The sequence below is a fragment of the Maylandia zebra genome, linkage group LG3 (assembly GCF_041146795.1).
Source record: "Maylandia zebra isolate NMK-2024a linkage group LG3, Mzebra_GT3a, whole genome shotgun sequence".
NCBI lineage: Eukaryota > Metazoa > Chordata > Actinopteri > Cichliformes > Cichlidae > Maylandia > Maylandia zebra.
The window spans coordinates 49,806,417-49,822,579 of record NC_135169.1 but is presented as its reverse complement, the minus strand read 5'-3'; positions in this window follow the sequence as shown (position 1 = coordinate 49,822,579).

The following is a 16,163-nucleotide window of genomic DNA, read 5'->3' as shown; positions in this document are numbered from 1 at the left end:
TCCATGTTGCCAAAGGAGCATTTTATATTCTGAGCTAGGCTCCGTGTGGGGGGACTAAATCAATTCCAAATTATTGCACCTCTCAATAACTGATGGCCGTGTCTGGGCGGAGGAGAAATGATTAATGATGATACTATGGACAATGTGAGTAAGACACACTCCGAGACATTATCGGCTGCATGCCGAAAGACACACACACACACACAGGGTTCCTCAGTGTGTGTGTGTGTTTGTAGTAACTGGCGGTGATTACTGAGGGAAAAGAGACATCACCGCTCCCTTTTGTGATGAGAAGTAGAGACTTCAGAATGTGTGTGGCAGAATACAATAGGCAGGTGAAATCATAGGTTAGCTCACATGATGATACCATTGAGACACATTATGTAACCTGCAACACCAATCCACCAATCACACGACTAGTGATTCAGCGCCATATACCGATGAGTATAATACATCAGTCAGGCTCAATATGTGTAAATGAAGAGGAAACCATACCCTTTAAGGAGCTTTTAAAAATGCCCACAAAGCCATCAACCATACATCAAATGTGACATAATCATATGCTAATCCGATTAGTTGATGGATAACATGTCAAAGTAATTTTTCAGAAGCAGTTTTATGGTGTTTTCTTTTTTCTTTTATTTTTTGGTGTACTGTGCAGCAAGCCAAAGATTGCGTCAATTGTGAGGATTTGCTGTTTTTCTGTTTCTCTTTCCACAATTTGAGAAAACAAGTAATTTGAAAAATAGACACAGTGATGTGTATGAAATTGTGATTGGCTTTCTTTGCTATTTTCTGACACTGAATACGCCAATAGTCTAGCTCTGATTGATCTCGAGGAAATTCCCAGACAGGGAATGCTGAAGTTAGTCACTGGATAAACAAATCTCAACCCAAACACAGATAGTAGATTTAAACTCATTGGACACTTTAATTATTTAAGCCTTGCTTGTACCAGGTTGCACCTACTCAGAACTGACTTGATTCTTTGTGGCACAGTGCTGGGAACATTCCTCTGAGAGTTTGACATGGTGGCATCACAAAGTTGTTGCAGATGTGTCAGCTGGACATCCGTGATGTGAGATCTCAAAGTTGCTCTACTGAATTGAGAGTTGGTAACTATGGAGGCCATTTGAATATAGCACAGTACACTCCGGAAAACAAAAAATCATCACATATTTGTTGCATAGTGTCATGGCTGAGTAGCCGCTGTGTTGTGATGTGGACACAAAGGCAGAGCGCACGTGAGGCAAAACTGAAGCATAACAAAAAGCCGGCCGTTTATTTAGGCTTATGGCAAAAAACTAAACAAAACAAAGGCAAAGACCAAATGATAACCTGGGAACAGCTAGAACTAGACATGAAACTATGACTCAAACATGAACAGGAGCATGCAAAAACTAAGAAAACAAGAGCATGAAAAACAGACACTTAAGGAGACATGAAAATCCACGGACCGGAGGCGAGATAAACAGATGGCCCAGCAATGAACAAAAGGAGACAGTGGACTTAAACACACAGAAGGGTGATGAGGGAAGTGGAAACAAATGGCCAACACAGCTGACACAAATGAACATGACACCACAAGGGAAGCAAAACTAAACACACTGAACATGGAACACGAGTTTGGAAAAAATAAAACATAAAACATAATGAGACGTAGACAGTGACAACACGAGCTTGAAATTAGGATGTGATGCCACAGGAAATGACACCTAAACAAGGAAGCATGGGTGATAACATTAACTAGACTAAAACCTGACTAAGACATACTAATAATAACTACTAGAACTCAACACTTCTCCACTACGCCATAAGAAAACCAGAATACAAAACAAACTCTGACACATAGTGCATTATCGTGCTAGAAGCAGCCATGAAAAGATGAGTACAGTGGTCATAAAGGGAACTGTAGCCTCAGTTTCCTAGTCCTAGCTAATCAAAGTGGCACCTACTGTGGTCTTCTGCTGCCGCAGGCCATCAGCTTCAAGGTTCAATGAGTGGTTATTTGCTACAGTACAGTTGCCTTCCGGTCAGCTCAAAGCTGTCAGGCCATTTTAATCTGACCTCTGCCATCAACAAGGCATTTTTTTTTTTTTTTTTTTTTTTGCTTTTTGCTGCTCAGTTGATATCTTTGATAGCTGTGTGGTAAATCCTAGCAGATCAGTTCAGATCAGTACACTTGCATGTACAGTAAATCAGTTTTTGTCTTCTTTTGGTTGGTTTTAACTTTGGCAGGCTGTCTTGAACTGCATGCCTAAATATGTCCATGTGACTGACTAATCACAACCCAATCTAACATCGTAATCTGGGAGTGTGAGTGTATTTGGCCTGAGGTACTGAGGTACACTGAGGTACTTTTGCCAATTACAGGGCAGTTAAGGCACTGGGAAGTGGGCCAGACATCAGGCCTAAAGTCAGCTAGCTGGACTGAACATGGGTTAGGGCAGGTTTTATATGGGCAAAATGTGATCCAAACAGACATGGCCTGCACAAAGTGGCTGAGTTAAGGCAACCAGACTCACCCTGAGATAACAGCCTCAGTTAAGGTCTAATTAAGGGCCACAGAAAAATCAAGATATAGGTCACATTCAGGCTAATCCTTTGACTGGATACTTACATCATCATGATTTGCCAGTCATATGGTAGGCAAACCCTATAGCATAGGGTATATTTCTTCTTTTTGACTACTATAAAATGAACACATTGATTAGATAAGACTTCCAACTAGACTTTCTGACCAAAAACACATCTGGAGAGTGTTATCAAGGTTCAACTGGTCAGTATAGTCAGTTTTTTCATAAACTTCTGTATGATTAGAGAGAGAAATCCCCACCAGATTTCAGGCACTCCCACAATGGTTTTAGTTGTCAAATATAGAAGTTTTAACTCTTTTCCTCTTGACATGGTGATGGTGAGCAACCATTGAGCTCTTGGTGACTCTGAGCGCCAGCCTGAGAGCACTGCAAGTGGTGTACACAGCGTCACAGTGCTGTGATGTGAGAAGGTTCAGATATTCAGTCACAGTTTATCTATATAGCACAACTGCTTTAAAAAGGTATGAATGCATTAAGCTTTTTCTATGAAAATAAAACAATAAACCAAAGTGTGGATGGTGCTGTGAAAGGATTTAGTTAAAACAGGGACAGCAACAGCAATCGCCCCGAGAGTAGTGTGCTGTAGGAAAAAGTTGGGTTTTTGAGGCTGCAGATACACACGTCTTGAAATTCTTGGCTGTGTGTGCATTAGGACACTAGGTTAGAAAACATTTTGTAGCCAATGTTGGACTAATTTAAATTAAATGACGGCTGTCCGAATCTGCAGTCTGCATCTGTGAATCACTGGTGTATTTCTTGATGTAGCCCCTAAAAGATTTGACTGTAAAAGTGGCACCTACTTTGGACCCAGCATCCAGTTTTGTAGTGCTTTGCTGTTGCTAGCTTTTCGGCAAAAAAAGTAGCCTTTACTTTTCCATAAAATATATGTAACTAATTCTAGCATCAGTTCTACTTCACTGGAAAAGACTCTTCTTTTATACACACATAATGATCTATGCTCAGTGTAATGTTACAGTAAGTACGCATATTTATATAATGCCCTTCTAGTCTTACAGACCACTCAAAGGGCTTTAGACTACAAGTCACATTACAACCAATCATTCATACTCAGTGTATAGAGTCACCACTTGATTCTCTACACTTCTAGCACTTTATCGACCTCACAGCTGATTTAAAATCATCAGTGTGTCTTTGGACTGTAGGAGAAAGCCAGAGTACCTGGCGGAAACCCACACAGGTACAGGAAGAACCAGGAAAAAACCAGCTGAGCTTAAGCGCAATGGCTCAGTGGTTACCACAGCTGCCTCCCAGCAAGAGTACCTTAAGTTTGAACCCGTGCCCAAGACTTCAGCGTGGCATTTACTAGCAAAAAATACACATAATGATTTTTAGTCAAAGTAGTACAGTATAGCGATTCAAGAAAATGCTAAGTTAATGCTGCTTAGCCCAGATACACCTCTAATATAATTAAACTAGGCTAGCAGATGATATAAACTATACACTTACAGCAAAATGCTAATTTAAGCAAGTACTGCTGATTAACAGGAATGATGTTTAAAAGGCTTAGGATGGAAACATGCTAATTACCTCTAAACACTTTACAGCTAAGCTAATGAGAATGGTCTACATAAATATTAAGAGATCACAAAAGTTATTATAATTAAGCTTCCATGAATGTCAGAGTTCACATGTGTCCATGCAGCAATTGTTCACATATTTCAGGCTGCACTATAGCATACATTTATCAGAAAATATACACCGAACTATGGAAAGTCACTTAGCAATACTTCTCTTGGAGGTATTTCCAAAATTGTCCATTTTATTTAATCATAAGGAGATAAGATATTCTTGCTGGTAAACACTTAAAAACATTAAAAACCACATATGTATTTTCAAGCATTCTTGTGAATGAAATGTAAACACATGAGTGGCACACAGTGGTTCTTGGCAAGAGTGGTATTGCTATTTATTAGATGGTAATCTTTCAACCCTACAATGTTTATTCACTGTTTGAATTTCACTAAGTTTACATTACTGCAGAGCAAGCAGATACAGTCACGGTGGCTTTAGGAGCTAAACTCTGGAGCAGCTCTACAGTTAGGAGGACTAAGTTATAGGAAGTATTCCACTGTTTTTCTACTGGGAACAGTCTCGATATCAATAAACCAACGTTTTGCTAGATGCACGCAGCAGTTGTTCTTTCAATTATGATTGCAGGCTTCAAACTATTTCTGTATAAGATAAAGCTGCAAGCGTCTGAGTCTGTTTGTTGGGAACGAAGGATAGGAGAACAACCAAAATTACCTGCAATTACCACCCACAATCTCACGCATTTATCTCTGACTTCTCCCAGACCAGCGCGCAAACACGCTGAACATCCATAGCGATGCTCCTAAATAACTACTTGCACTCATACATCTGGGGAAAAATGTATAAACACACTTGCTTACAAATCTAAGATCTTTGTACAAAGAGCTACTGTCACGCCCACGGCCCAAATGGCTGTTTTCTGTTGTCAGTCATTTACTCCCAAAACATACACTTACCCGCACTGACAAAGACTTCCATCTTTTATTATCTTGCCACACAACAAAGCCCAAATTCATGTGTGCTTTCTATCTCACTCATAATCTTCCTCATAGCACTCAGGCTGCACTCTGGGGAGTCATTTCAAAACAGTAAGCGCAGCCCCGTGCAAGCTTAAAGTGCACTGTGTTTGCCGGCGCGTGCACATACACAAACTGTTACGGACCCGCGCGTGCTCCCTGATGCGTCGTCCCTGATGCACTTGATAGCTGGTGATAGTAGCCATTGTGAGACGCAATGTTCCCCATCTCTGTGTTGTGCTGTTATTACATTAGCAGCTCTGATTTTATCCCCTTCTTCCTTTCTTCGGCTCTGCACCTCTCTGCCTTGTATCTCTCTATTTCTTCCTCTATCGAGCCTCCCTCCCCCCGTTCTTCCCTCCTTCCCGGTTCTGTCTGTTGTGATTTAGTTCCTACAGTGTTTACTCTCCTATGCAGTTTCAGAAACCAGGGGAAATTATAACTCTAACCTAGGCTGAGTCTCTCTCCAAATTATAGCCATTGATTTGTGTCTTTATTACATCTTCAATGGAACCTTGTTCACCAGCTTCACCAGATCCTGATGCTTTGTGCGGCTCAACACTGCCATCCAGTGATGCTTTAATCCACCGGTGTGCAACAAAGAGAGGCAAGCTCAGGTTTCGTGTTGTGTATGTGTGTACGGCTGCTTATGGATTTTACCTGACACACATGAATGGAGACAACCATGATGCTTGTTTCCATTCACATGAGGTGCCGCATACTGTAGGAGGATATAGCAGAGAAGGACTACTAACTGTCGTTCGGCTCAATAGCTCAATTCCAGTGAACGCAACTGAGTTAGTACATCTCTGTGGAACCTCAAAGTGACTGAGATGAGGGTCGCTCCATTCTCTGCATCTCTCACTCGCTCTCTTCGTGGTGGTTTACATTACCCTGGGCAGAGCAGTTTGGAGCAGAATGGCAGCCCACGGCTGGTTTGATGCAGGAATGCCCCGGCCATCTGCTGCACATTAGAATTAGACCTCCAGCCCAATTCAATTAGCAGCCCAAGCCAGTGCCACTGATTGGGCAGAGGGGGGAGTGCTACAAGGGGAGTGCTACAAGTCAGCCACCGGCCCCCAGTAAACACGATAGACCGGAGGGTGTAATAGGAAGGAAAATTATGGAGGACAAATTTTTTTTAAATCAAACGTTTCTAAATAAATTCTTCTAAAAACGAACCAGGTGTGAAAGACGAGCGAATAGAAACGATCAGAGACTGGAACATGACTGAGTGCTGGTGGATATGCCTGAGGTCATACCACAGGTTTGATCAGCAATTTATCACCATAGGGTAATCCTCATCAGAGATTGTGATTTTAAAAAAATAGCTCCGAAATTGTCAGGGAATTGAAAGCCTGTTTTCCTTTTTCTTTTTTTTCTTTTTTTTTTTTTTGGCTTTTGCAAATCATGCCAAGTCAGATTTAACAACAACAGCGGTGGAAGACAAAACAAAAGCCTTCCAGAACATGATATCTGCCAACTTTTTGAGCAAAACAAGAGGAAACAGGCAAAGCTGATTGAATAAAGGAGAAAAGGCCCCCACAGATAAGCATCTTATTTGCCTTCACAATATTTGGACTAAGACAGATGGAAATAAACCCAACCATTATCCGGAGCAAAAAATCCGAACTTCTGAAGAGGAACTGCAACATCTGAAAGAGGCGAAAGCTTACGTAGCAGAATCTGTCGAACTTTTAATACCTGCTGAAATGAGCCAAAGTACGACTCAAAGATGTCTTCCATTATAATCAGTGTTTGATAGGTCACGCTGATGCTTTTAATCAAAAACATCATATTAGAGGATTCAAAGACAATCCACCCAAATTCTGCGTGCGCTTGACCTTACTCTATAATAACAAGTGTCGGAAAGGCCATCCTACCTTTGAATTAGAGTGACTGGAATGAAGAGTATTGTGTCTGTGTGCGCTTATAGCTCTCACATTATGGGTTAAGGTGTAAAGGCAGGTGTTAAGCGTTAATAAGAATCTCAGTCACTGTCAGGTCGTCTGACGGAACGCAAGACAGATGCACGTTCGTGTTTTGCTAACAATGAATGACTTAGCCGGGCAAAACATCCAACATATACAAAGGCAGGTGTACACAAACCTTCCTGCCTAATCTGCCTAATCCTCACAAAATCCACATACACACACTTTGGGGGTTGCAGGACATATGCATCCAGTGGAACAAACTTTCTCAAATGTTCAAGACGCTGTCAAATGCTCTCAGAGCCCTTGGAGACATAATGCACAAAAACATTGAGTCATGTAAACAGTGTTCGTGTGAATCTGTTCCCAATTATCTCCTGCATATTTCTCTGATTCTTAACTCACAGCAGACTGGCATCACTGGAAAACCAAAACTTTTAAATGAATTGCAGGATTGTGCTTTTTTGCTCAAGCGAATGTTCACCACAAGCATTTGTTTTCTTATTCTCGTGCATAGCAAAATATGTTGAACAGTATTTGCACTAGCCTGTTCCCCCCGTCCCCGTCGCCAACGGTGGGCCGTACGTTTGTGTGTTCGTCGGGATGGGATTCTGTCGATGTGTGAGAGCAGGGAGGGCAACTTGTCGACTCCCTTTTCTCATCTCTCACCTGCTCCTCACACCACAGAAAGAAAAACAACAACAACAAAAAAAGCCTGCAGTGGAGCAGCACACCGCGTTGTGCAAACATGCCCTCGGGCAGGCACCGCACACACAAATACAAACTCACACGGTTAACAAAATTTCAAAAGTAACAAACACACATAGGGCAGGAAACCTCAAAAAACATATCATTACTCTTTAAAGCTCTAAAAGACCACAAAGAACCAACAAGAGGGTAGAATCTAAAGAAACGCAAGCAGACACAGACAGAGATGGGCAGTAACGCGTTACTTGTAATGCGTTACTGTAATCCAATTACTTTATTCAAGTAACGAGTAAAGTAAGGGATTACTATTGCAAAAACGGTAATTAGAGTACCGTTACTTTCCCGTAAGCACGCTGCGTTACTGCGTTACTAAAACTGTGATTTTTTTTTGCAAGAATGTCTCATGACAGTGACATAAGCGAGTGCGCCGTGACAACAGCTGTGTGCAGATCAACAATGGATCATATATGTGCAGGAGACAGTATGAGCGTGCAGCGTTTAAAGCGTGGAAGTACTGACCTTACTTTGAGTTTGATTCCATAAAAAGTGACAAAAACATTAGTGTCCGTTGTGCGTGGGAAGAAAACTTATTTTTACAGCGAAAAAAACCCCTAAACTTCCGAGCAAGCACCGAGTGCGCAACGACGTAATGGGAAACTCACAGAGAAACTCGCGGATTCTTCCACTGACCGCTGCGGCACACCTGCACCAGGGTAAATATCCGCCTACCCTGCTCCTGCTTTACAGGTAAAAATAGAGCGACAGGACCGCTGAGTCTTTGATTTTATTTATTTTCTGCTGTGTTTTACTTGCATCTATTTGAAAGACTGAGTGTAAACACAAAAAAATATTTTATTTTATGTGCTGGAATGTGTAGAAAATAGGTTTAAATGTTAAACAAATTTCTTCCAGTCAGAGAATGTTGCATATAATTACATTTTTGCTTGATGCATAAAGTTAAAAGATTAAAACTAATAAAACACGTTTTAAAAAGAGACTTTTCCATTTGATTACATTTTGTATGATGGATTATGTAGAAAAAGCAGAATTGGGCTGAAAGATCTATCGCTTTATCACCTCTTCAGGTTGTAAATCATGTTTTTAAAAAGTAACTAAGTAATTAATTACTTTTGAAAATGAGTAATCAGTAAAGTAACAGGATTACTTTTTGGGGGAAGTAATCATTAATTAGTTACTGATTACTTCTTTCAAGTAACTTGACCAACACTGGACACAGAAAGGTTCGCCTCGGTGTGACGTAGCCGTAGACGGAGTATTTATCAGAATCAGAATCAGAATCAGAATCAGAATCAGAATACTTTATTGATCCCTGGGGGAAATTATTTTTTGTTACAGTGCTCCATTTTAAACCAACATTAAGACAAGACAGACAATACACTAACTAAGAATAGTACAATATATACATATATATACATACATACATACATACATAAGTCACTCATAAATAAATAGTTGGAAAAGAAACATGTGTAGCTGTAGCAGCAAACAGTGTGTTAAGTGGATGCGTTGTACAGGGAGATGGCCACAGGCAGGAATGATTTCCTGTGTCGTTCAGTGGTGCTTTTCGGTAATCTCAGTCTCTCACTGAACGAGCTCCTGTGACTGACCAACATGTCATGGAGTGGGTGGGAGGTGTTATCCAACATTGTCTTTATCTTGGACAGCATCCGCCTCTCCGACACCACCTTGAGGGAGTCCAGCTCCATCCCCACAACATTGCTGGCCTTACGGATCAGTTTATTAAGTCTGTTGGCATCTGCGACCCTCAGCCTGCTCCCCCAGCATGCAACAGCATAGAGGATCGCACTGGCCACAACAGACTCATAGAAAATCCTGAGCATTTTCTGGCAGATGTTGAAGGACCTCAGTCGCCTCAAAAAATAGAGACGACTCTGGCCCTTCCTGTAAAGTGCTGTGGTGTTTTTAGCCCAGTCCAGTTTATTGTCAATGTGTACTCCAAGGTATTTATAGTCCTCCACAATGTCAACACTGACCCCCTGGATTGAAACAGGGGTCAAGTGTTTCCTGGTCTTCCTGAAGTCCACGATCAGTTCCTTGGTCTTTGCCATGTTGAGCTGCAGATGATTCTGCTCACACCACGTGACAAAGGAGTCGACCACAGCCCGGTACTCTGTCTCATCATCCCTGCTGATGCATCCAACCACCGCAGAGTCATCAGAAAACTTCTGAAGATGGCAGGTCTCTGTGCAGTGGCTGAAGTCTGTGGTGTAGAGGGTGAAGAGGAAGGGGGAGAGGACAGTCCCCTGTGGTGCCCCTGTGTTGCTGATCACCTTGTCAGACACACACTGTGGGAGACGTACATATTGTGGTCTTCCTGTCAGGTAATCAACAATCCAGGACACCAGAGAAGCATCCACCTGCATCGCTGCTAACTTATCACCCAGGAGGGTCGGCCTGATGGTGTTGAAAGCACTGGAAAAGTCAAAAAACATGACCCTCACAGTGCTCGCCGGCTGGTCCAGATGGGTGTAGACACGATTGAGCAGGTAGATGATGGCGTCCTCAGTTCCGAGACGAGGCTGATAAGCGAACTGAAGGGGATCCAGGTGTGGTCTTACTATGGGTCGCAGCTGGTCCAGGATGAGCCTTTCCAGGGTCTTCATGATGTGGGAGGTCAATGCCACGGGCCTGTAATCCTGGGGGCCACTGGGACGTGGCGTCTTTGGTACAGGGACGAGGCATGATGTCTTCCACATCACCGGGACCCTCTGCAGACTCAGACTCAGCATAAACAGTTTATGAAAGACTCCACACAGCTGGGGGGCACAGGTCTTGAGGACAAGGGGACTCACTCCGTCTGGTCCAGCAGACTTGCCTGAGTGAAGTCTCCTCATTTGCATCTCAACCTGGTATTGAGTGAAGGTGATGGGTGGGGGAGGGGTGTCAGGAATCTCACAGGAGGCAACAGCGCCATGTGAAGAGAGAGGCTGGCACAGTGGTATTTATGCTGCAGTCCGCAGGTGAAACACTGCTAGCATTTCTGTGTGATGGAAAATGCAGATACAGACAGAGCCTGCTAAACAGCATGTTAGGAATGACTGTGTCTCTATGTGTGTGTATGTGTGTGTAATCTCCATCATCCCACTGTTTTGCCTCTCAGCTAAATTCAGCCACTATTATTGGCCAACAGGAAAATCCTTAGCCTGGTGTGATTAAGTGTCCCGATCGATAAGTGCACTACACTACCTGTGTCCTATGAATATGTGTGTCTGTGAGTTGAAAACAGGACACACTGAGGTAACCGCATGAGCAGAGAGGCTTCTGGATCGATAAATTTGTGGTTTCAGTATCTCAGAGTTATTGCCTTAGCATTTATTTTGACAGCCCTTATGAGTGCGTCTTTATTTCATTGTTCCCATGATAATGCAATAAGTGTGTTGATTCTGCTCATCGGTGTCAACATGGGCAGATAGACTGTATTCCCAGGATGTGCGTCACAGCTCGTCACGATTGCCGTGTGTACAGTCGATCCAGTGAGTCTCTATGATGAGTCACCCATTTCTACTACTCCGAATGAGAGCGTCAGGCTGGGATAGCTGTGACGTTTTTGGGCAAACGCCAAAAATTGAAAAATATATCTGTGTACAGATTAAATTATATTGTTTCTGAATAATGTAATCCCACATATGTATTTTAGCCCACATGCTAGAGAAAGAAATATTAGCGTACAGTAGTTGTAAGTAAGCAGCAAGCCAACAAATTAGCCAGATTAACTGGATATGAAGGTATTTATGTATGCAGAGACACAGTTCAGTCAGGACCTTTAGAGAAGGTTCAGATATTTTTGTTTGACTCTTCTAAGTGCAGCAGCACGGACGTCAGAGGATGCGTCCATGAAAACAGATTTGATGCTGATTAAACCAAAAATAGCTCGGGAGGTGGGTTGCAAAGCGGCTTAAACCTGTGAGCAGGCCCGGTTTGAGATGCCCAGTTGGATGTGTAGAATAATATTGAGATCAGCTGATCAACATAGGGTGTAGTGAGTGAGTGAGTGAAGCAATGAATGTGTTATCTTATAAGTTTCCAAGATTGTGCCATATTGTTGCCGAGGTAGTCCTCCCTTTAATGTTTCAGCCTGTGTTAAGTGAGGTAAATTTCATCATCCTCAGTTGACCCATCTGCAGGACACTGCATTACAGAGCACATGTGTCACATGTGTTTATGCCTGAAAGAAAAAGTATAATATCGATGACTAATTAGAAAAAGCTTTGCACATGTGCGTACACGTCATGCAATTCAATCCCATACTAAACCCCTTGCACTAGCCAAGCATGGGGATATTCATGTACTTGATATACGCTAAAAATAAGTCAATGCTGATTTTCTTCTGCCAAACTCACTGCATCACCTGCCTATGAGCTTTCTTCCTCACATACCAGTCTCTAGACCTGTGTGACTGAGTCCTAATGTATATCACAAGACAGGATAGGACAAATGTTGAAAGTGGAAAATATGATATTTATATGCAACCATTTAAATGTCTTGCATTTATAGGTATAAAATATCTGTGTTGTAAATGTATTGAAAAGCACAGATAAATAAGTAAAGGGATATTTCAGCTTCCTCCCTCATTTCAGCCTTGGTCCTTCTTGCCAAACACACATTGGAGGTCAAGTACCACATTTCTCAGACACCATTCCACTCAAGGGCTTCTCTTTCTCTTTTTCCTTTGCCTTTCCTCGACTGCTTTTTTATGCCTTCTTTTCTTCTCTATCAGATGCAGACAGCAGGTACTCAATGCTTGGCCTCACACACGTCTGAGCCAGTGGTCATATATATATATATATATATATATATATATATATATATATATATATATATATATATATATATATATATAAATATATATATATTAGTCTAACTCACATACATACTGGAAGCACAACCTTCTCTCTTGCACACAAAATCACACAAAGGGCAATAGCAGGCTATCACTCACCCTCAAACACACGCACACACACATGCACACCCAGCCCTACCTCTGTGTCCTTTTTGCCCTGTCTGAAATGTATTGTTTAGGTAAATGAGTCTGTGCACCCAGCGGGGGAATCAGCATGAATAAGAACCTGAATGCATTACCCCATTACTCTTCCCTCTTTCTCACTGTCTCTCTGTCCCTCTCTCTTTCTCTCTCGCTCCTGCTCTTTCTGTCTGTGTGGCCTCTGCCTCACTCAGCACCCACAGTCCTTGAGAGCTCAAATTGACATTGGAGACCTGGTTATTAATATGTGGATAGTGGATGCTTGTGTATGTGTGTAAGGTTTTTGTGTGTGTGTGAGCGCATGCAGCGGAGAATGATAGAGTGCTCTTGTCATTTGTGTGCACTCAATGTTGTGTGATTTGTTTTGAGAGAAAGATGAAGATGTGTTTTGAATGTACATGTGTGCAACTCAGTGGGTGTGTGTGTGTGTGTGTGTGTGTGTGTGTGTGTGTGTGTGTGTGTGTGTGTGTGTGTGTGTGTGTGTGCCCCCATGCAGACAGATTCAGGCAGGCTCTCTAATTAGAGAGACAGAGTGGAGCACACTGACTCAGAACAGGAGGAGAGGGATAAAAGAAAGGTTGCTTTTTTTATACCCCTGCTGAAAGCATTACACAGTGTACGTGTATGTGTCCCGCTGCCTGTTAGTGCTCTTATGCACATGGCCTCGTGTGCATCTCTGCGTGGATTTCTACCCACCTGTGCAAAGTTCACCTTCTCACTTTTTCTTTGTTCCCATTTCCTTTCACTGCCTCGCTGCCCGTTCATACGAGTACATGGATGCACGTGTGTTTCTGTGCACGTGTTTGTGTGTGCGTCCGCGCGCGCATTCGTCAGGTGTCACCCAGTGAGTCTGATCACCACAGAAAGCTGCCGCCACTGTTGGCATGGTGACTGCTGAAATGCTGTGAGACACTGCTGCCATGGTTTCCAGGCACGCCAAGCAGGGTGGAAAGAACCGGTGCTGCATCTCTACATTCGCTTCCTCTTTCTGTGTGTATGTGCATGCGTTTGAGGGAGCCCCCTTCCCTCATTACTGCCCTCATTGACTTCCATCTCACACGTCTCTTTGTTAGAGATGTGCCCTTAAAATGTGCAGAGAGACATGTTTCCCATCTTTCTGTGTATACTGTACATCTTTAGGCTTTAGGAGGTGCATACACGGCATAAAACTATCTTGGGTTGCAAGGTGTGTGTGTTTGTGGGCTTTTTTTATTGATTGGATCACAAAGCCATATCGTGCTCGGAGCCCGAGTTCTTTTTCGAGCCATATATTGGTTATGTAGCAAGAAATGTGCAACGCAGGAAGTGTTGAGTGCATTTGAGTAGACACAAGCCAAATTCAGTCTTTCTTCCCCCGTTAATACAGATCAATAAAGCTCTCTTTTAAGAAAAAAAACGTACTCAGTAACAGACCTAATTGTTTTAGCAAATCCAAAAGAAGTACTCAACCAAACATCCTGCTTATTTCCACGACTCCCACAGAAGTTTTTTTTTCTTTCTGTTTCAATTATTGTGCCACTTGTGGTTTTTACTCTAAATGAACTTGTTGTGATGCTGTTCTTTCAACATGTACTGGACGTCGCTGTGGCAACAGTCTTGTCTGTGAGCCATGGTGTTTTTATGTTTGTTCATTTTGTCACAAAGAGTCGAGAATTGAAATGACAACTGTGAAACACAAGTGTCAGGGTGGCCACAAACAATAGACATTGTAAAACAAAGGAGCCGCTTGTGCTCGTGGGGTGGTGAGAGCCCCTGCCTGAAGCTATAGCAGCTGGCTTGAGGTTATCTGAGCATGCCCGCTACCCTGGTGCCTGATGAATGTGTCTGCCTCTCACTTTGTTCTTTGTCTCTCGCTCGCTCCCTTGGGTTCTCTTCCCATTTATTGCTCATATAATATGACTTTATACTCTGGCTTTAGCCCCATTCTTTAAATAATCAACTCAGCATGTGTATATTTCAGTTCATGCTGTACACTATTCACTTATAGAGCATCCATAATATTTTGTTATGCCTATTTTCACTCTATATTATTATTCAGGGGACTAGAGGAAGCTTTATGAGATTAAAAGTTCTTTTAAAAGACATTGTTTTTCTGATACTGGCCCTTCATTCAAAGCCTCACTTCATCATCATCATCATCATCATCATCATCATCATCATCATCATCATACTGAAATAAGCCATTTTAGCCTTTAGTCTTTTTAAGCCCTCCCTGCAGTCACTCCTGCTCTGCCTGGATGAAGGATCCATCAGTAAAGTAAATGGCTGCTTTATACATAGGGAACAACCATTAAGGTACCAATTAGCCAACTTGTATTGTTAGTCGCACTTAAACATGTAAAAGCAGCTCTTGCTATAGTTGGTGTGGCATCATATACATCCACTGTCTTCACTTCACTTATGTTAAAATTTCTTTCACATAATTTTATTTACAGATTATGTTTTGATACCTTACCATTGCCCTTTTGTGCTGCGTTAGCATTAGCCTAGCCAAAAGTTTCACACTGGGTGAAACTTTGTGAAGAAACATGTTGCCTGGCGACTGTTGTTGGTGCAAAAAGGAACGCTGTTGCTACAGTTAACTTCTTTAAGAAAGTCAATGTAACTTTTCTTTTCCAATAAAAAGTCTGTTTGGTCAACCTTCAAATCTGCCGAGCACTAAGGTGAGTACAGGATCAAACTTTCTGAGGCAGATGGTGCTTAGAGCACAGCTCTGTCTTTGACCATTTAAGGAAACACCTGCCAATCAATGTCAACAAGGACGACGAGCAGGAAGGGAACTGTTGAAGACTCACAGAAATCTATAGTCTGATCTTTGGGTAGATAGGGATGACTTGCATGTTATATATTCTGAACTCATTATTTTAAGTTTAGTCTGTGTTTAATCATGGCAAGAGTATACTGTAACACTTAATCATAACACCCATACATATAGCACCAAATCACAACAACAGCTGCCTCGAGGCACTTTAGAGTAAAGACCTGCAATAACACAGAGAAAACAGAGAAACCCCCAACAATCATTTAACCCCTTGAACAAGCGACAGTGGGAAGGAAAAACTCTCCTTCAACAGGAAGTAACCTCCGGCAGAACCAGGCTCATTTGCCACAACCACTTGGTGTGAGGGGAAGAAGACTTTCAAGTAATAGTTATTTTCTGTTAACAAGTCATCGAATTAACATTTTTACCACTGTTTTCCATAGTGTGACTATATCATAAGTACACAAAAATGTACTTAAATATTGAACATAATGATTGCTAAAAGTAAATTTCTTTTCCAATTCCAATGCAGATTTTTGCAACCCATTGGCAAGTGAAGCTCACTGACCAAAATTT